This window comes from Corvus kubaryi, unplaced genomic scaffold (assembly GCF_017639235.1).
Source record: "Corvus kubaryi isolate FWS band 111438036 unplaced genomic scaffold, C.kubaryi_AGA036_p1.0 137, whole genome shotgun sequence".
In the NCBI taxonomy this organism is placed as follows: Eukaryota; Metazoa; Chordata; class Aves; order Passeriformes; family Corvidae; genus Corvus; species Corvus kubaryi.
In genome coordinates this window covers 2,145,943-2,168,790 of record NW_024580671.1, presented here as the reverse complement: position 1 = coordinate 2,168,790, position 22,848 = coordinate 2,145,943, and the positions used below count along the sequence as shown (strand labels likewise).

Genomic DNA, 22,848 nt, shown 5'->3' with positions numbered 1-22,848 from the left:
TGCCTATATTCATGTATTCCTATGGTTGCACAACATCCCAGATTCAACTAGCTGGGTGACAAAAGGTTTTTGTCTGCTGGTGAGTGTTTGTGATATGATCCCATAAATACATCTATATAGGTTTCAGCTCCTTCAGATTGAAGTTTGCCAAGAACTCAGGTGTTTAACATGTGATTTAATTTCAAGATTCCTGTCATCTTGTTTAAATAAAAGAACAGAGCTGCTTAAAAGCTTTTACTTCAAATGCATATAGTCCCTGGGATGTACTAGAGAGCATATTATGTGACTTAAAAAAAAAAAAAAAAAAAGAAAAATATGTATTCATTCATGGAATGCTTAATTAAAAAAAAAAAAAAAAACAAAACACATTAAAAATAAGCTTTCTAATGCAACCAAATAACTGAAAGTGAGTAAGGCTGTCCCAAGAGGAAGATTGATTCCAGTACAAATGCACAGATTTTTAGTCACTGAATGCATCTGGAGACAGGAGCAGGTGGAACCTAGTCAATTAGTTCCTTTTGTCTGTATGATTAAGTATGGTTGTCCATATAGATGATAATACAGTTGTCTGTCACAATCCTTTGTGACTTGAATTTCTGAAACTCTTAGCAAAGTCACTGCAGCTATTTCTTTTAGTGTGGCTCTCCTGGAGCTCAGAGAGCCTAGTGCAGTGCCAGGGTGAAACACTGCAAGGCTCAGAAGGGAACTCACTGCAGGTGTGCAAGAAACAGATCCCTCCTCTCTTTGTCTGTCACAGGAAGGAAGTTAACAAGCCTTATGAGGATTTTGGTCTGCTTATTCTCTTCTCTGCTTCTAACTTAGAAGCAAATTAAAGGTCTCTATCAGATATCAGGGAGAAATAATTACCCAACTGGGAATGAAACACTTAATTTTAGAAATTTTTGGCTAAACCAAAAAAAGAAATATATCTTTTTAGATAACCACAGCCTTCAGAAGTTTTACTTGTTCTGCAATGATTTCAATGAATTACTGGTACTTCTGAGAACCTGCAGAAAAGGATTTGATGGAGAGCCTACTTCAATGTCTTACTATATCATAGTCCTGCAAGCTAAATTAGTACATAGGAAAGATTAACTGTAAAAATTCAAAAGATATACTAGAGTACAGATGAAATGTTTAGCATGTTTCTGGACATATTTTACAGGCTCTGTCCTCATAACACAATGTCCATGAATTGTAATACTTCTATAGTTCATCCTATAGGGCTATTCTAAAACCTTGAAATTTCCAGCTGCTTCCCAGCACCCCTATGGAAGAGGGCAGATCCATTTTCCAGTGATATCCTCAACTGATGCAAGTTCTCAGAGCTTTGGTAATAGAGTTCTAGTGTCCATACATTTAAAAAACCTATTGTTTTCTTGAGAAAAATAGGACTACTCTTCCCCACAGAACAACTTTTGAATGTAGTAGAGGACACTAAGGTTAGACATCTGGGGGCCAATTATCTAGTGCCAATTAAAGCAGTTCAGATCAACCCATCTCTTACTCCCTGTGCTCTGTGTTGGGGGAAACCAAGAGGCAGTGAGAAAACAGCTCTGGTGGTAAGCTGGTGATGGTGCTTGATTCTAACAAGTTGGCACAAGCCAGTACTTGTTCGTCCTGCAGGGAGAAGAATGGCTTAATTTTTACAAGCGTATGGAGAGATAAAAAGAAATCTTAGTCTAAATCACTTAAGTAGTTAATTAATTAAGGGACACAAACCCATAAGAAATCAAGCACTGTTTCCAGGGATCATTAATGTACTTAGCTGTTCCTGTTGTTATTTTCCTCCCCGTGGTTCTGTGAGAATTAAAAGATGAAATAATGAAGCAAGATGCCATAATTCCTACTATTCTTTATCCATTGGTTACAGCAGCAGTTATGAGAACTATAGCATTAAATAGGATTCTTGATAATTTTGTAGCTATTGGGCATGATAATATTCAGACTTTCAGAGAGAGATAAAAATCTGGCAATCTCCTAAATATTCTAATGTTATTAACTTGAGAAAGATTTTTCCCAGATATTGTTTTCTAGAGCAAATAACGGGGTTTTTTAGGTTCAAAATTAAAACAAACTAGATACAACACATTTTAGGAATTGGATTTGTAAACACAATGAGGACTTGGAAGTAAACCATTCTTTTTCAGAAGTGAGGCAGTGTTTCTAAGGTATTTTTTAAAAAAATAGAAAATTGCATTTTGCTAGTATAGCAACACATGGTAAGTTTAAAACCCACGTCCAGCTGTATTTGTTTAGTTCAACTTTACTTTCCTGAAATGTCACTAAGCCTCCTTTATTTTACTATGTGACTGAAATCGACTTTCTAGATACTAGATCAAAATAATATGCTCCTTTTTCCTAGATCAAAATATTGGTTAAAAAGCATCCACAGATATTTAAAAAAAAATCCAACAAAACAAGCCTATTAAAATCTTCCACCAGTGGAAGTCATGACTGCTTCGTGCTGTTATTTTCTGTCTAGTTACTGAAATATAAAATCCAGATGTCTGTTCTGCCTTTATAACTGAAAACAAGGGTAACTGAGAGAATGACTTCAACACACCCCTTGTCAGTGCTACAGACCATTAGCATTACTATAGATAGCATGATCAAATCCCAAATTGCAGATTCAGTCATAAAAGTGTCTACATTTCATGCTGATTCAGACGGGCAGCAGCATTAACTGCAATCATCAAGGAATGTGACATCTCCACAGAATTTTCTACAGCTCACTGGACTGGTGACAGGACAATTGTTAAAAATTAATGGAGACCATCAGATGTGGATAAGTACAGCTTGGCAACTATGAAAGCTGTACTTCTCATTTGAAAGTGATAATGTAATATTATTCTGTGATGATAGATTGTAAGAGATTATGTTTCATTCAGGAAACACTCTTCCAACTCTTTGAAATTTTGACCACATTATTTTGTTTAATTTTTAAATTTATAAAGAATAGAAAACAATGTAAAAATCTTCTCTCTTCCTTTCTTGAAAGTACCCTTCACCTTCTGTTTATCCATTATAATCCTTTACTTCTCAGTCAGTTACGATTCTAGGAAAGTCAAGATCCTAAAATCCAAACTATACTAAGAGATTGATTGTGATAGTTAATGAACAAAATTTCAAAGTTGTATCCAGAAATTCCCAGCTACGTGTCTGGATTTAAAAGGCATGGCACATGTTTGTTTGAAATCTTATTATTTTACATACCTGTATTTTTAAACTGCAACAAACTATTTCAACCAAAATCATGGCCCCAATGAAGGATTTATTAAATACTCTGGGCTGGTTTTTTTTTTTTTTTTTTTTTTTTTGCATCAGGGCAGAGTAAACTGTTACACTGTTCAGAAGATTCTTAAGAACCCCTGCATAGAGGCTGAACCAAATGGGATGGACTGACAACTGAAAGGATAAACTCGTGACCATTTGTCCTGAAATTATAGATTCTAGACACCTGATGTTGTTGTCAAAGAATGAGGCTAGACAAGTGATATTTCTTTGTCCATGCTCAATACTGTGAATGTTTGGGGAGTCCCCTGAGTTAGTGCAGGGAATTGAAGACCTTCAGCAGAAAAAAAAATTGTGTTCTGTCTTTTAGGAAGAAAGAGGGGAAAAAAAATTAGCCAAATCGCAATACTTTGAAAATATACAGTGTATGTGAGCAATAGCTAGATTCTCCAATGATTCTGACAGCAGGTTAACAAATCATCAGGGAGAAGAATTACAAGTTTTAAGCATGGGAGACAATGCTTGAACGAATGTAAGAGATGGAGCATGCTTCCCCCTACTGCCAGCTGTAGATCTGCATTTCCCAAACCTTTACATTTCTTGCAAATACCAGTGGACAAGACTGCCAGCAAATACCTGTGGAACCACAAAGTCTTGCACCAAGTGCTCTGTTCAACACCCCTGCCACTGCAGACATGAAGTCCAGAGTCCATCTATTGCAGAAATCAATAACTGTGATTCCTATGTGCAGCAAATAACGAGTATAATTATCTGTTTGTTTATTATTTATGTTACTTGTGGGATTCAATGCTACTCAAATCTAAGAGATCTTAATTAGACAATATTTAAAAGTCAGGAAATTTGACACATAATTGAAAGTATTTAAGTAGATTGCCTGTATGGGGTGACTTTTCCCCTCCAGAGAGTGATTCAGCTCATCTATCTGAAATAAATATCTTAATAATGAGATGAATTCTTTTTTGGAGATGCCTTTCTCTCCACAGATTAGAAGAGGAAACTTCCTGGCTAAAATGAGCCAAAACCGACACCATTAACCATGTAGGATTGACTTAATGCATTCACAATGTCACACTTCTGTGTGGTAATACCCAAATTATGGAAACAAAAAGCACCATACTGTATATAGGCAAAAGGTCTAGACTAAAATTACAAAACCACTTTAAAATCTGAGTTGTAAGTCCTTGACCATAATCACCTTTTAGCACAATATTTATTAGGTATCAGGGCATCCACTGGACTTCATTGAAGATTCAAAACAGAAGAAGAAAAGGTTGTGTCTGTATTGTGTGACAAACTTGTGATCTACATCACTGTTCCTTTCATCATCCAGACAGGTGTCCTATTGGAGAACATCCAAGATGTGTTCTCCACGTCTGTACATCTGGATCTCTTTCCAAAGGAAAATGATGACTTGGAGGGACAGATGTAGATCTACATCTCACTTCTCCTGGTTTAGAAATACTCTCTGTAATCTCTGTTGCCTTTGAATTTAGTAAGAGAAAAATTTAGAAGAAAAAAAATCTCCTCATCACTACATAGATGAAAAGGACTTTTTTTTTTTTTTTTTTAAACTTTAGTAACAGAATAGAAGAATAAAAAAGCAGAGGGAACAAAATAGACTCTCAGGTCTCATCTGGCACCCTTATACATAAAGGACCTCACTGATGAACAAGGAGGATGGTTGCAGCACAGGGATTTAAGACTGTTTTTACAATTTGGAAAATCCTAGAAGAGTGTCCTTTTAATCTGTTTTAGATAAACCAAAAATCTGAATCATGGACCAAAGCTTGGAGTATGAAAAAACTCCTCTGTCTCCTGTACTTGTTGAAATCAGATACAAAAATAATGTGCTATTGCAAAACGACTTTAATATGTATTTTTCTAGGGCTAATTTTCCTTTGCCAGTTATAGAGGAAGAAGGATTCTATTCAATTTGTGTTTTTAGTACTAGAGGTATGGATACTTTTTGAGAAATTGATGTTATTATCATATTTCTGCTTAGCTGGCACCTTTATTTTCTTTAAGAAATGCTAAATGCATTGAATTTTTGCAAATAAAAAATAAAAACTCCTTTTGTCACTTTTCTCAAAATTACCTGACAAGAGAAGAGAGTATCTTGTGTAGGAGGAATGACTCAAATCTGCACTGAAAGGGCTAATACCTGATGTCATTGTCAAAATGTTCAAATTGACTCATTCACAGAGAATCAGAAGAACAAAATGACCTAGGCATACAATCAAGCAACCTCATGCTAATTCTTCCTTTAATACAGCAGGCCATTGATGTAATATGGACTTTACCAAGTATAACAAAGTAGAAGACTAGAGGGACTCCTTTCCAAAGCAATGGTCAATCTGCTAGGCAGTTCTTGGGCTAGCATTACCACAGTTACCTTTATTATTTCAAAGAAAAAAAAAAAAAAACACAACACTTTTTATCCAAAAAATGTGGTTTTCTTCTTTTTGCTTTTTTTTTTTCTGTTAAACTTAGTTTCTGATTGAAAATAAGAAAAAAACCTCCATTTTTTTTTTTCTATAAAATGGTGTACTAGAAATTATTTCTCTTCCTTTTGAAAGGTTAAACTAAAGAAGAAAGTCTCATTTCCTACAAGAAGCTGATTGCTATCTGTTTGGATTATCATATCATTAAGTTTCCTTTGCTTTCTTAAGTCCATGATTACTATCTAATAAAGCAACATTTATTGGTACATAAAAGGGCACATTTATTAAAAACAGTCTTTGAATGCTTTGGATCAGAACACTGAGCATGTAACAAATCAGCCTTGCATCCATGTCATATGCATCATCCTGTATTTTAACAGAAATAACAGATAATTTGTTTATATCTGAATTTTGGCTAAACTGAGTAGGAACAGAAATATTTGGAGATCTAACATGAAGCCTAATAACGATGCATTGATAAATGACATGGACCTATGCAATGTGTAGGTATGTAACCCTGAGGGAGAGGTGAAAACACTTTCTTTTTTAAATTAATGAGTGTTAAAGGCATAGTTGCAACACTAGCATATGCTAAATTCAACTTTAATAATGATCTAAGCAAGAAGGGTAACGTAGTAAAATGTTAAATACTACTCTCCTTTATAGGCCATGGTCATCTCACCTAGCAAAATTTGCTAGTAAAAAGGCAGGAAAGAGTAATAAAGGTTTCACCTTAACAAATATGTTCTTCTAACGCCACCCATATTATAGATATGTCATTTAAGAAAAGTCTGGGATTGTTTGGCACATTATTATCCAGAGCTGAATTCACAATGGTAAGTACCAGGAACAGCATAGACAGGACTGAACTAGTAAAGAGCACAAAAGTGTAACACAGCTGAGAAGCCCTACTGTCTTAAGTGGTTTTTGAGATGAAAATAACTATTATTCTTCTGACAGTGTCTGGAGCAGAGATGCTCAAAGCTAAATTGAATGTATATCTCGATTTTGCAGGCACTTGTAATACTCACTACATATGTCATTATTTAAAACTTTGTATTGTAGAATCATGGATTGTAGAATCATGGATTACTGAAATAAAGACGGAGAGTTCTTAAGTGACCTAGTGAATTCTAATCACTTTAAAGTAAATGTCATCAAGCTTTTAAATTAACTGGAACCTGCTATTTAATTTCCTATTAGGTACACTACTTGACTAGTTAAACTGGTTATTGGATTCTTCATACAGTAGCCCCTGAACTCCTTCAGTCAATTAAATTCTTTATTGAATCTGATTTGTCAGTGTCACTGTCACTTCTAATCTCTTAAATCCACATAGGTTCAGAAGCTTTAAAATGTACTAAATCTGTTGCAAAACTAAGAAGTTACATGGACAGAATCCTTCCTCTCTCCCTCCTCTCTCTGTGCAAGCTACAAAGCTGCCAACAATGCAAAAGATATAAGCACTGGTTCTTCATCCTCTATATGTACACTTTTAGAGCTACAGGATGAGATGTTTTTTAAGACGAGCTACAGAATGTAAATTGGAAAAACATATAAACAAAAAACTCTGTTGGGTGTTTTGCTACCAGCATATTGTATATTGAACACTTTTATCTTTGACTCAGTTTCTTAGCACTTTAGATTAAAGAAATTAGCAGAACACAGTAACTATAACTAATTCCAGAACTGGAAACTTTAAAATCATGGTATTATTCTTTTGATTGATATCTGCAAAAGTATTCCAGAACATTTTTAAAGTTGTTTCAACATTAAATTCCCTCTTCTTAAATCTTCCCATTTCTTTGTTCATCAAAAAAAAAGCTGGATTTCAAAGGAAAAACACAGGTGTTAAAGGAAAAGAAAGGAAAAATACTGCTATTAAATGACTGGTCTCTGTGATGGTCTTGTCAGCCTAATAACTCTTTAGAGCACCTGAAGAGCAGCTCAAACATGCAGGCTATTTATTTCTGTATTACAAAGTAGAGTTTGCCAGACACAGACTTATTTTTCCTTTAAAACCATTCCCTTTCTAAAGGATCTCCTTTTTGCCAGCAAAAATCTGCTTTTTACATATTATAGGCATATAAGCCTCTGAACTACGAAAGCAATTCCCCTCCCAGGTTAGGCGCATCACCTTTATTCTGAAAGAGAAGGCAAACCAGACCAGACTCTTACCAGACACAGGGAAAACAATTGCTTCAGCTGGATCCAGCAGTGTCGTGTGCGAGCAGGCAGCCTGAGCGATCCCTGGGCCTCACACAAAAGCGAGATAATTGGCTTTGACGGAGGAGCTGTAAACATCCATCACGGCGGTGCTGGGCGGCGGCGGGCGCTGCCCCGGCCGGGCTGGGCGCTCCCCGGCGGGATGATGTCAGGCACGGCCCCGGGCGGGCGCTCATTGGCTTCCCTCACCTGGACCGGCCCTTAACCCTAAACTGCCGGCCGCCCACTGAAAGGCGCCTCTTTAATCCTTACATACATACACGCAGGTGGGGGCTTTCTATTTTTTCCTCTTTCTTTTTTTTTCTCCCAATTTTTTTTTCACCTTTCATTTATTTCCTTTTTTTTTTTTTTAACTTTTTTTTCCCTTTTTTTTTTTCTGTTTTTATTTTTTTTTCATTGTAGCAAATGAGATTGTACAAGAAGCTCCTGCTTTGGGGACCAGGTGCTTGTTGTGGCGTAGCTATTGAATGTAGCAATTAAATAAATTCTACAAACTAATTTGCCTAAATTATTAAACAAGACCCTCAGGTAACTGCATTTTCATCATCTGTTTACTAAATGATAGTAATGATCAAAATATTGTACAAAAGAGATATTAGAGGAAAGGTTAATGCATGCAGCACCTGGAGAACTCACATTTTTAATGATTTTGCATTGCCTCCTCTTAAGGCATGAGATTAATAAAGGCACACGTTGGGAAAAGGATGTAAATTCAAGAATGTTGCACTATTGCAATGTTAGGTTGATTATTGTGTCTTTTTAAGTATTTAAAACTAACAGCAAAAGTATAGGGATGCACAAATGTACATGCAGAGTTATTCTTTGAATACTAAGTAGTAGCCCAGATATTCTGTAGTAAATGAGGCATGAAACACATTGCCAAATGTATGATGTCCTAAATATAGTGGCACTAAGTATTTAGCTATGTTACAGGCAACATCATAAATCATGATAACTTTAAAATGAATCCAAATCAGTGCTTAAATAATTGCTTTTTCTATAAATGAATATTCTGATCTCTCACCTTTAAGTGGCAAAAAAATCCTATTATTCAACAGAAAAAAGCAAAATTCTGATCTACCACATGTTGTATTTGTATCTTTTGTTCTGTGTCAATTTTTTTTTTAATCTTGGGAAACTAATACTTTCTTTAAATGGGTAGGAACCTGATCCAAAATGACTCCACATGAGTTTGTTTATAGTCTGTTATCCCTCAAAAAAAAAAAAAAAAAAAAAAAATTGTTGCTCAGTTTGTTCTCTGGGGAAAAAATAAGACCAAAGAACCAACCACACCAAGCCAAAAAAACCCAGGAAAAATGAAATCTAATCAAACACGGTTTAACTTAATCTAAAAGACATTTAAGACAAGATTTCTAGAATAAACTTGATAAAGAGCTCTGTCATTTTCTTGTGGTTCTTTCACAAAGTTTTAGAGACTCAGAAGATAAAATTCTGGGGACTTAATAAACACCAGTTTTGTGTGGGGATCTGGAGGCTAACCTACTAGCCAAAACCTACTTTAGGTCAAAATGAACGCCATTGTTCATTTATTTCTGCTCAGAAAACATGGTAGTTCAGATGAAAATGTATATAAAAAAAGATTCATTGCTATGCAAAGTGACAAAACTGAATTTCAGGTCAGAAAAGATTAATTTGGACAATGGGAATGTCACTTTTGCTTTTGTATGATTACGAAATGATAAAGGTAAGACATCGTAACATGAGTCATAAGGAAAAGAACTATTGATGAGGTAAAGTATTATTAGATATATCATATGTAGAAGTTATATTCTCCTGAATATTTAATGCTATATATAGTCTGGACCAAACCAACACAATGTTGCTAAAATTTTATTACGTTGGTTGATTCAGCATGAAAAATACCTGGATTTCCCATATCCAGTTAATCTTACAATGATGAAGTAAAGTCCTATGCATTTTTTATTCTTATGTTGAGTATGCTTTACACCTTTAAAGAGCATATCACTCACAGATTATCTGCTCGACCATCTTTAATGGTAGAGTGCCATATTCTTAAAAAGTTCTCAGCGTTCATAAAGTGTTATTCTCCAGTGATAATAGAGAACCTATGCTTTATGAACCAAGCAGTAAATTAGAAAATTTACTTAGAAAGTGTAGTACCAATGCTAATTTGGAATATTAGTGCAGAATATTTCTTAGTAAATGGCCTGTAAAATTTGACATTTTCTTTATAAAAAAAGTCATTTTTCTGCAGTAATATGTGATTAATGAATGCTTTGAAATTGAGCTATTTATGAATTTACTGTTAAACTATCAGGTTTTCCATGCTCATTTCAAAAATTATCTATCACTAGTACTTTTAAAAACATGGAAGAAATTGGAGATCTAGGCTAAACAAAGTAACTGTTGTAAAAAACAGAACAACTCCATGATTGTAATCAAGTCACACAGCATTTTTCACACTTCCATATGATGTCGCCCATGTGTTATAACCAGTTTGAAATATAAATAATGAAAATATATGATAATATTTAAATTATAGCTTTTAAATATGCAGTAGCAGCAAGTCACTTCAGAAAAAAGAAAAAGTTGTAAGGCCATTTCTTTAAATGAAAAATCTCTTCAGTGAAATAAACATATTGAATAGGTTACAAGAGCTCAAAGCATGACTGTGTGTGAAATCCAGGGACACAGAATTCATACGCTCCTATCGTTGTGCCATGGGTTCCATATATGAAGAGATTGGCTTGTCAACTCTCATGCCTACCACAGAAAATAAAGGCGCTGTTGGCAGTGATATTTTTTGGCATGTTTTAGTTTCAAGTTCAAATCACACGGAAAAAGGAAGAAGGAAAGAACAAGAAAATGAAAGAGAAGTGACTAATGATTTTTAATAACTATCTGGTTTTCTTTCTATAACCTAATAGAAATCAATGTATGAATAATGCTGAAGAATTTAACTAGAGGGGATATTTTAGTCCTCGAGCAAAGTGAAACTCAGGTTTATTAGTATATATTTCCCATGAGCCAAAATCATTATTGTATTTAATTGCTTGACAATTATTTCTGTCACATCAGTTTAACGGTTAAACCAATTATTTATATTACAAACATAGTTCTGCACCAAACACTAATTGAAAAACACAAGCGGTTCTTCAGTGTTGCTTAACCTATACATTATTAATATTGGAAGGGCTAGGTTTAAAGATTTTTGGGGAAATTAGAACTCAGTCAGGTGATGAGTTTTTAGAGATTGATTGTGTAAACTCAAAATTACAGCTCTCATAATCCTGTATATGAGATGAATGCCAAGTCAGGTAGACCTGATGACTATTATAAATATTTTTTCCTCCTGCATTCAGGCAATATGAGCTACCTGCTCTTAGGAGATTTTTATCCACAAGATGGCAGCTCTGTTTGCATGGTCACTCCTTTTTGTAATGTTCAACTTGAAAATCATAACAGAGTAATTTTTTTTTTTTTTTTCATTTTATAGCAGATATGTTTTTCTATCTCCTGAGGAATTAAAAAAAAATCCCCAGACAATCCCAAGAGATAACCATTAATTAACCCCAATATTGAAGTAAAATTTGCCAAGTGTTGAGTAAACTATAGGAAGAATATTTAACAGCAAAATCTTTGGTTTGAGTTTTGAAAGAATCTCCATCAAGATCCATGTTTTTCATGCTTCAATTTCTAGACATCAAACACAGCATAACCTTTAACAGATTCAATTTAAAGAGTACAAAAGGTTTTACTGATAGAAAAGGAAATGCTTATTTGCCTAAAGGAAACTTAGGTTAATAGGTTACCTCTCTAGGTAATGATTGATTTGATTTTACTTTATACCTAAACTCATCAAGAATGCTCATTTATATTACTAAAATATAATAGATATCTTTATTTCTAAGTTAAAAAATGCTGAGATGTTTATATGTATGGATCAACCACAGGCAATTAATAACCATTTGTGCCTTGTGAAATTAATAAAATTCAGAAAAATATAAACAGCAGGTTCTAGCTCTTTTCAAGGGGTTCACTCACAGCTGAAATGATTAGCAAAAATAGATGTGAAAGCATTTTCCTTGTCAATGAAACCCAGTAAATTAAAATGAAGCTTTACTAAAACAATGCATAATTCAACATGGAAAAAGTTTGCCCATGGGACAGCCATTTCAAAGGAAATTATCTGGCCTAGCTACCTGTCTGCGTGCACTTATGGAGTGGAATCGCTGATCCCTTTAAGAGGAGAAAGGAATTCTGAGTTACCTAAAATTTATCATTGACACCCTTTATCAACACCCTTTGCACATATCATTATAAATCAGTGGACAGGAGCTTATAGACTGTAGCAAATGCAGAACTGATTAATGTGATTTGCATCTTAATGAAAAAGTGATAAACTGTTTTTAAGTCATGTGGGGCAGCAGTACCTGTATGAATGGTTATCATGGATCAGCTAATGGGCAGTAACTTGTTAACAAGGCAGCAAGGCCATGATTCATGGCTTAGAGGCACATACCTGCTCTCTCAGCATCTTACACAATGGAAAAAGCACAACTCTGAGACGTGAAATTCCAGAGGACAAGATCATGTTTGGCAACCTAGGTCACATCAGCATTGCCTAGGTTGAGGTGTGCAGCAGAAGAAAAGTAGATTAAAAGGGTCTAAAGAGAAAAGGTGATATGATAGAAGGGTAAAGGCAGTCTAAGATGGTTTAGGCTTGTATGAAGATTGGGCAAGCTGCCCAATGCATGACATGAGCCTGAACTCAGTTATCTCAGAGCAGATGAGTCGTTGCAAATTATAATCCCAGAGTGAGTAGTTCATATAGCCAACTGCACCAGCACACTACTCGTCAGAGTATTGTCATAACAGAAGTGCTGGTCTTTCATCAGAGTGTGTCAAAATACATTTATGTCACCAAGTTACATGTTCATTCCATAAACTAACTGTGAAAAGTGTCAGGAGAAAAGACTTTCAACTTTTCTGTGCATGTATATGTGGGAGCGATGTTCTGTGTCAGCATAAGTTGTCTGTTATTTTGGGTCTACTGTGTGAGGGTCTATTTTAATACATTTTTTAAAGAAAAAAACAGGCAATTTTATATGGATTAGAATGATAGACTAAAGCTACCTGGGCCAAGAATTTGCAACATTCTTAATAAGAAAGTATGAATGAGAAGATTGAATTTTACACTGAATACAAAACTTTTCAGAAAAAAAGTTTAAGATAAAAGTGTCTACATAGGAGGCTAAATCACTTTTGAAAAAGTGACTTAAGCTCTAAGTTGCACATATCTGAGACTCAGCTTTCTTACTGCATAAGTTGAGAGATTGCTGAGGTGGCTGTGAATGCACCAGAATCTTCTCACAGGAAAGGGCACAACCATGAAGATGTACTCACTGGGCCTCAGATGTGCTACAGAGAGCAAGTGCCTGTCGTAGGCTCAGTTAAGAGCAATACCATGTTTGTTCAAAACAGAGCCTGTTTGAACTGCTGTTGCAAACCAGGAACAGTGTCAGCTGACTGACCTTCATTAGAGCATGACGCAGACATCATCTGGATAGAGTGAAAGAGAGGATGAAAGCTACTGAAATGTGGAAATATTTTCTACTGCCTTGATGATCATGATCATATCACCACAATACTGGTCACAAGGTGGTCACAAGCTTGTTAAATGGCTGTAATTTTTCCAAAACTAGAACTTTCAGAAAAACATTTTACCAATCTGATTCCAGAGCTGGATGATATTCATACAAAAACTCTGAAGAATTTTTAGATCTCAGAGTTATTGGATCTCAGGGTAAGAAATTCTGAGACAAAACTGGTAAGAACATAGTTGCACAAATGTTCTACATAAAATAGGATAATTTTGCAAACCATCCCTCTAACACCTATTTTCCATAATTGCTTTGTAAATCTTGCTTTTATTAATCAATTATACTTTGATACTAAATTATTTCATTATTGATGCCTAGATAAGGCATTAAAAATTTCAAAGTTGAGATAATAGTTGGTAAGGACAAATATAAGAAAAAACTCTTAATTACTTCATACATGGGAATCAGAACATAACCTGAATTATATAAACTTCACAGATTTTTTTTTTTAATTTAAATTTCTGTTTTGATAACACTATCTGTGAGTGTAACCCCAAACAGAAAGATCAAAGGCACTGCTGGAAGCTGTGATTGCTGTGTTACATAGTTTACCCAAAGTAAGTATCACGGGGGTAAAAGAATGAGTAGAACTTCCTGAAAACAGTGTTTTGAATACTAATGTTCATTTCGTCATCTTGACCTGTAAGATAGTTGACCATTTTGGAGCAGAATTTTCAGACACTACTGTAGTGAGGGGAACTCTGTTAACATGTAAATCAGCAGACAAAGGCAATTTTTGTAGGTCCAAGTCTGAAATACTGGTCTTTGAGAACACTTCTCATGATCACTGCAAAATATGATACAGGCATTCATCTCTTGAAGTTTTCCAGTGTTGGGCATACCAAATGCCAATTTGCAAGGGAAAGTAAAAGTACTGGATATTAATGACCATCTACAAAAGACATACATTATGTCATTAATGCATCATATGATATAATAATGTAGAAGGTGTACAGCCTTTCCTCACTCACACAGGGATTAAACTTGTTCCTGAATGTCATCCTTACATGACAACTTTTTCAGCTGTTTTGTTGAAATTTTATCAAAGAGGAAATTATTCAGAATAAATACGTCAGTGTTTGGTGTTTTACTAGGAAGTTTTGAGCCAGTATGAAATGAAGAGCTTGTTTCTGCAGCTAGCATGACAGTGTACAAAACCATGTCACACTAAAAAGGCAGAGGTGGCTGATTGAGGTACAGTTCTGTGCTGACTGACCAAACAACCTTTCTGATGTGTTAAATGTTAAGCTAAATTTGAACTGACAAATAACTACATTTTTGTTGTCTGTACACAAAAAAGGTTACTTCCGAAAACATCTATAGCAATATCTAATACAGTTATTGCATTATTAAAAAAAGCATACTGAAAATACAGGGAAGAAAATACTTTTTAAGGAAGATACTAAGCAAGATACTCATCTTCTGTGTTGATTGTTAAGGGAATAATAAATACAAGATGAAGACCTTGAGGATGATAACATATGAAGTGATTTAGTCTTGAAGACATTATCTTCATCCTGACATTGCTTTGAGAAAGAGAAGTGGAAAAAGCTTGCTGTCAGAGGTCTCTGCTAGTGACTGGAGAGATGGATTCAAAAATGATAGTGAATTGCTGTTATATTCATATTAATATATGAAGTTTAATATGGTGTATGAGGCATGTCATAAAGTGCATTTAGGCATATTTTAAAGTAGAGTTTCTGAAGGTAGTAAAAGAAAATAACAAAAAATATTATTAATGCAAGTATTCAATATGGCTCAGTAAAAACTCCAGGGAATGGTAGTAGTGACAGGAGAGGAAAAATAATTTTAAACTAAAAAATGGTGGATTTAGATTGTGTATAAGAAAGAAATTCTTTACTATGAGTGTGGTGAGACACTGCAACACACACTGAGATGCTGTGGATGCCCAATCATTGGAAGTATTCAAAGTCGACTTGGATAGCTGGATCAATGTGATCTGTTGAAAGATGTCCCTGCCCATGGCTAGGTGATCTTTGAAGTCCCTTCCAATCCCAAACATTCTATGATTCTATGACTTTATGACAAAATCATAATTATCTGTGTCATGGGTTAGCATGGGTCATCTGCCATCACAGACAATGTTTTGAATGTTTCAACATTGAGATGCAATTGGAATTATTATTCAGTAAAGCACATATATACAAGATACAATACTAACCACTACTTTATTAAGCACAATCTATTAAAATGATAACATCTTAGGTTTTAAAACAGTTTTAGTAATTAAAGCTGGTCAAACCTTTCTGTACAAGATAGTCAGTTGAATTTTGGGGGGAATTTTCTATTAGCCTGCTAGATTAAATCTGTCTTGGTTTAAATATGTCTGTATGATTTAAAATGGTAAATCTCTGCCATATATGGGGTTCAGTTTTAAGTTAACACTCAACAAGTCCAGGTATCTGCATGTGGGTTAGGTATCTTAACTCACTTTATAATCAAGGCAGAGCTAATCAGTGCAATCATTGGAGCCTAGAAATATGTTCAGTTTGCTTTAAACTAGGTGTCTTTGGACAGATATAGTCACCTAAATACAAGAGTTGTTCTAAATAATATCTTTAATATTATTTGAGATGGCCAAGGGTATCTGAAGCATCAACCTGTCAGTGTAGCTGAACTCTCCTTTCTGAGAAGTGACAGGTGAACACTGGAGTTAGAGGAGACCTGCACCCTCCTCATCTAAGGTCTTCAGGCCAGGCAACCAAACAGCAATTTACAAAAACCCAGAAACCAACTTTGCAAAGAATTCATGTTGTACCTCTTTTGCCTTTTGATGTGTACTTAAAAACTAAACTGTGAGGTAAAGTAAACCCAGTTATTGTAATTCTACAGAGTGTGAGCATAAATTGCATATAGATCTTGCACTTGAAGGTGAAGCATAGGAAGAATGATAATCAATATAATGTTTTATTATCTCAGTATTACCTAAAGTACACCAAGGAAGGAAAACCAAAAGTATATATCTATTTCCATCAGCAGGATTTTGAGAGTACATGTGATCTCTGAGGTGGGACTTCTCCATAAGATGTTTGTTTTTCAATTGTGAGGCTGAGATTTTAATAGATTTAATTTTGTGAAACAAATATTATTATATATTTTTATTTGCTGAAGTAGACATTAGGATATCTAGAGCAGAGTGTTTGTTGATTCATTTTGCATAAAACTGAAATTCAATGTTCTCATAAGAGAAATCTGTGAGAAATACGAACATGAAAATGTGGGACTTGCATCCTATGTTAGACCTTTGCTGCAAGATTTTCTCTCTTGTTGCTTGCTTCTGAAAGCCACATTGAGGAATTATTTGTGTGCACTAACACCTGTTAGCACAATACCTCACTGCATTTACAAATTTGTAACACTTTGGTTACATGAAATTACGTAATCCACTATTTCTATATTAATTCTATTGTGTTTCTCTTGCTTGTAATTAATTTCAGGAAGTAGATTTTTTGTTTGCTTGGGTGTAGTGGGTTGACCCTGTCTGGATGCCGGTACCCAACAAAGCCATTCTTTCACTCCCCTCCACAACTAGACAGGGGAGAAAAAATGTAACAAATGGTTCATGAGTCAACGTAAGGACAGGGAGAGATCACTCACCAGTTGCTGTCATGGGCAAAACAGACTCAACTTGAGGATATTAAATTAATTCATCACTAAAAAAATCAGAGCAGAATAATGAGAAGTAAAATAAATCTTAAAAACACCTTCCCCCCACCCGTTCTTCCTTCTTGGGCTCTGCCTTCCTCCCCCAGTGGCATGGGAACATAGGGAATGGAGGTTATGGTCAGTTCATCACAAGTTGTTTCTGCCACTGCTGAGGCAGAGGAGACCTTCCCCTGCTCCAGTGTGAGATCCCTTCCATGGGAGACAGTTCCTCATTAACTTCCCCAGCATAAATTCATCCCATGGGCAACAATTCTTCACAAACTGTTGCAATCTGGGTACAGGGTGCAGCTCTTCAGGCACTGCAATGTGTGTCCCCCATGGGGTCACAAGTCCTACCAGGAAAACTTCTCCAGTGTGGGCTCCTCTCTCCCTGGGTCTGCAGGTTCCTTACAGGAGCCTGTTCCAGCATGGCTTTCAGAGCCTCCATTTATGCATCCACCTCCTCCAGCATGGGTCTCCTCCGTGTGCTACAGGGGGATCTCTGCCCTCCATTGACCTCTGCAGGCTACAGGGGCACAGCTGTTTCACCATGGTCTGCACCATGGGTCTGGTGCCTGGAGCACCTCCTGCCCCTCCTTCTCCACCGACATTGGTGTCTGCAGCTGCTCCTCTCACATGTTCGCACCCCGCTTCCCTCTGGCCACCATTATGTCTGAACAATAACTTAAAAATGTCATCACAGAGTCATTACCATCATTGCTGATTGGCTCAGCCTTGGCCAGCAGCAGGTCCATCTTGGAGCCAGCTGGGATTGGCTCTGTGGGACATGGAGGAAGCTTCTGGCAGCTTCTTACAGAAAGCCATCCTCTGTAGCTCCCCTCCACCGCTACCCAAACTTGGCCGTGTAAACCCAATACACTCTGTAAAACATATCTTTCCTACACATAAAAATTTTCTACAGTCCTCTGAATATATTGCTGGGTCAGTGAATGTTCTGTTTTTTGAGGAGATAATAACTATGCTACAATGACGTGTTTTCTTCCTATTTAAACTACACAACTGAGGAGCTGCTTGAAATGCTGTCAAAACAGACCACTGTTTGACTCTGCTGACTTCATTTGTAGAGGCCTTCCCCCCCCACCACTGCTAAACCAAAACATAGACTCATGTTTTCCAAATTAACCTTGTTTTAATCTAAATAAAGTCCTAAAATGGATTCTAAAGTATACCTTATGATATAACCCTGCTTTGGATTCAGTTAATAATTAGTCCCTTTTTTGATTGTTTTCTGCCTTACTTTAATTTAAAAAATTATATAAATATTATCTATTCTGAGTTTCCTTATTGAAGTTAATGACTCATATATTCCAATTCATCTGCTTTGGATGAAATTAATAAAGTTCAAATACTATTTTATCTTTTCTTTTCTGAAATTAATTATCTGTATGACCTTTGCTACCTTTCTTTGACTTAAAATTAATCTTCGTACCTATTTTTGCTTTCTGTGTCTTGAATTGATGAACCCAGCTTTGTCTCATTAAATAAAATTAACAGTTTTCTTCAATCAGTTTATCTTAATTTTTATTTAGATGAGAGAATTCCTTATAACAAATTTCTTGCCGTCATTTCTTCATTTCCATGAAAGGTCTGAAACAATAACACATTAAGAAACACTATTTTAAACAATTAATCTATTGCTTTAGTACAGAGTTTCTTTCACCTCTGTGTTCCCTTCCCATCCCAGACACGTTTTCAGTTTTTAACAATTTTATGTTTTATTTGTATTTTTGTCATTTTGTTTCTCTTTTGTCTCAGTAAAGTGCACACCGAGCCTCTAGCTACACAGCTTTCCTCTCACATGCTCTCTGTGCACAATCAAATTTGCAGTGTGGCTGTAATTCATCCCTGTGGCAAAAGGTAAGAAGAAAGTCTGTGAATCGTCTAAGTCCAACAGGAGCCTTTAAATAGACTGTATATTATCACTCTGCATACAAATGAGAGTTGTCAATAGAGTTTCCCCTGTCTATTTGTTTGCAACTGTTAGATATGTACAACCCAAAAAAAGCCCCCTGGGGAAAAATAAACCAGAAAACCAACCCTGACATAAACCAATCAAAACCATCTGACTTTTATGAACTTTCAAAGTTGGTATAAATTGTGTCTCTTATAAAACAAAAATCAAAAATTACTCTTCACATTACTTGTCAGTATTCTTATTGACAAGAAGAATGTTTGAGGGTTTTTTCCCTTTATGTGTTCAATTGGCTTGAAATTATTAACATGAACTGAACTTGACTCTTGAAATAAAATGGCCTTTGTGGATTCACTAAAAACTGAAGGTAAGTTCTAAGTCTGTTTTGTGAGCTGGTTGAAATGTTTGTTTACTTCATATTTCAGAACTCCAAGATGCCATTTCAGACCTTTGGTCAACCTCTATGCTTAAGATCTCTTTGTCAGTCATTATTTTTGTTTCCATGTGATCCCTAAGCTGCGATTGAAATTTGCATTTAAGAATCACATTTTTTCATAGAAATCACACTATGACTACATTACCTAGATGGCTCCTGACTAGACAAGAATCAGAAATCACAGACTAAAAGGATCACAAATGGCTAAGGTTGGTAGGGACCACAGTGGGTCATCTAGTCCAGCCTCAAAAATAGAAAATACTACGTGAGCATCATAGAATCATATAATATCCTGAGCTTGAAGGGACCCACAAGGATCATCAAAGTCCAATTCCTGTCCCTGTACAGAATAGCCACAAGAATCACACCGTGCCCCCGAGAGCATTGTCCAAATGCTTGAACTCTGTCAGGCTGGTGCTGTGACCATTTCCCTGGGGAGCCTGCTCCAGTGCCCAGCCACCCTCTGGGTAAAGAACCTTTTTCTAATATCCAACCTAAACCTCCCTTGACTCAGCTTCAGGCCATTCCCTCGGGTCCCGTCACTGTCACCACAGAGAAGAGATCAGTGTCTGGACTTCCTCTACCCCTCACAATGAAGTTTAGACTGTGATGAAGTCTCCCCTCAGACTTCTCCAGGCTGAACAGCCCAAGTGACCTCAGACACTCCTCATGTGGCTTTCCTTCCAGACCCTTCATCATCTTCATAGCTCTCCTTTAGATGCTGTCTAATACCTTTATATCTTTTACTCACTGTGTTACCCAAAACTACACACAGGACTCCAGGTGAAGCCAGTGTGAAGCAGAATGGGATGTTGGTGAAAAAGAAGTTAGAAAGAAGGTCTACCGAATGAAGGCCTGCTCCTAAATCTATAGAACTAGTGTAAAAATTCACAACCTTTTTATTTAGCTTTGCCTCAAGCTGATAGGGAACATGTAATCAATAACAAATTGTTAGTTATTGCCTTCAAGTTAGGTGAGGCTGAATCCCCAGCAGATTTAAACTTGTGCAGCTTTTATTTGTTTAAATTCAGTTGTGTCTTTGTAAATTAAAGAAGACTGTGTCAAAATTTCATTTGAAGCCTTCACTATGTATCAAAACATCTCTTATGAGTGAAATGTCTCTGTAGGTTAATTTGAGGTCACTTAGAAGAAATTTAAAAGAAGATATTTCTAAATTTTTGATCACTAAAAATATTTTAATGAAATGATCCTGTTTATTAAAAAACATTCTTTGGGGTGTAATCAGGAAGGAATGGTAACTACTTTTAATTACAACACCCATCTAGTCTAAATAATTTAACTACAGAGCATTTTGTGTTACAATGAGTCATTGCTGCTGCCTATGATCCTTTATTCTCTCAAGCAGCTCTTTTAAATCCCTCACCCACCTTCTATTTCTGTATGCATTATTCAACACCTTGAAGCACTAGCTAGAAACACTCATAAAGAGGCAATGATTGTGCTTCAAAAGCTTAACAAGAAGGGATTCCTACTTGGTATATCTTATATTCCATTGTGAAACACTGTTTTGTACTTGGAACTAGCCATGGTTTGTATTTAAATAACTGTTCATCAAGATTATTATGTTCAAGGATGATATCCTTTGTGAATAGTAACTTTCCATGATGAATAATTTCTTTCAGCTGCCTTCAAGAACCCTACTCTCATACATGTAGGAAAACAGCTATTCACTGTGATGGTCAGGACTGGACACTGCTGATACCAAAAGAGGAAACATGTTCCAGTTCTGAGTATCCTTTAAAATGAAAAATATCTTCCTTGAAGTTGCCTACTGGTTAAGTAGAATGACTGTTTATTCAAAGACGACTGCACATGAGGAGAGATGTTATTGATTAGATAGGATCTCTCACTAAAGAGATGAAAATGCCATCATTTTTTTAGTAAATAGTTTGAAATATTTAAGGTCAGATGGTTTGGTGGTTTGTTTTATTTTTTTAATTCCTTTAGCCAAATTTCAGCCTCTTCTTTCTCATTCAGAATGAAAAGAATTTACATGATTGAAAATAGAAATCAAAACATCCATTTTATTCAAAAATTCTCTTAGGATATATATAGTATTTTCCACTAAATGTAATTTCCTACAGTGTGTCTTTCAGATAGACAGTACTGAGGGACAGACACTGAGAGGAAACATTCATTTTCCATTGTAAAACTAGATTTTAGACCTAGTTAGAACATATTTCTTACAGTTATGTCAAGTCCTCCTTGACTTGTTATCCTCCTTGTAGCTGCAGGGAAGGCAAATGTTGAAAATTCATAATGAGCTTTCTTTAGGCACAAACAAAACCCAAGAAAATAATTTTTCTAATAAAAAAAGGTCATTTCTACCTACATGGTTAAAAAAAAATTCCCCATCTGGGTTTCTTGTTCTCAGAAGGAAAAGAACAAATACATCCTAGAGAAGTCACTACAAGAGACTACCTAAGAATGAATAATAAGATGTGTAGAAACTGTCATATGTACATATGTCCTTAAATTAATAGAGGTTTACATTGCTTTCATTGTTTTCCACAAAGAGTGCTGTTCCATTCTATTTGACCTTAATTAGTGTAATTGATAGTAGTTTTAGAGCTGCATGCCATTTTAATCATGTAGTTACGGCTTTCATGACAGAAGAAAAATGAAATAGCAGTTGGGAGTTATCTATTAATAGCGAGAGAATAGAAAGGTAAAAGGAAAGGCTCTTCTTTTCTAGGACTCTGGGGCTTTTATGGCGTTAGTAATGAATGACTAATGTATTCTAAGAGGAGCACACTGATCTCCAAGGATGTAATGAAGGGCAGTAGGAGGTAGGATCAATATGAGTTAGAAATTTTATATCATTAGGAATTCACATGGCTACAAGGGCATACAGATAGACCAGTAAAAATGTCAAAGCTTGAGAATACACACCATGTGTCTGCATGCATGTATGAATGGGATTACCTGGGCCTGTGTACTATGGGCTCAGACTGTGACAGAGAGAGTGCTTTAAAGTTTCCTAGGAAAGCATGCAGTGCTACAGCAGGTCACAAGGTTAGAGTGAGAACGACAGGAAAATCAGAAATTTCTTTGGGATGTGATTATTTGGAATGGATTTGAATCAAGACCAGGGTATAATGAAAAAAAAGGCAATAAGTGATAGTTTCTAAGTCATGAGCAAAACATCCTAAATGAGTAGATGCATTCATTAGCTTCAAGTGGCAATTTTTTTCTTGAAGGCTTCTCCTATTTCTGTTAACGACA

The 22,848-nt window shown here is 35.7% G+C and overlaps 1 protein-coding gene across 9 annotated transcripts in view; it reads right to left on the bottom strand.

Annotated features, from left to right (window-relative positions):
* Positions 1–22,848, bottom strand: part of MGAT4C (MGAT4 family member C) — a 336,587-nt gene that overhangs the window by 119,665 nt on the left and 194,074 nt on the right. For 2 of the 9 annotated variants that reach the window (XM_042017614.1, XM_042017615.1), the window contains exon 1: positions 7,875–8,113. The exons of the other annotated variants lie outside the window; for them this stretch is intronic. The gene's annotated coding sequence lies outside the window, so the exon portion shown is untranslated. Of the gene's footprint in view, positions 1–7,874; positions 8,114–22,848 lie in introns of those variants that run through there. 9 annotated transcript variants of the gene reach the window in all.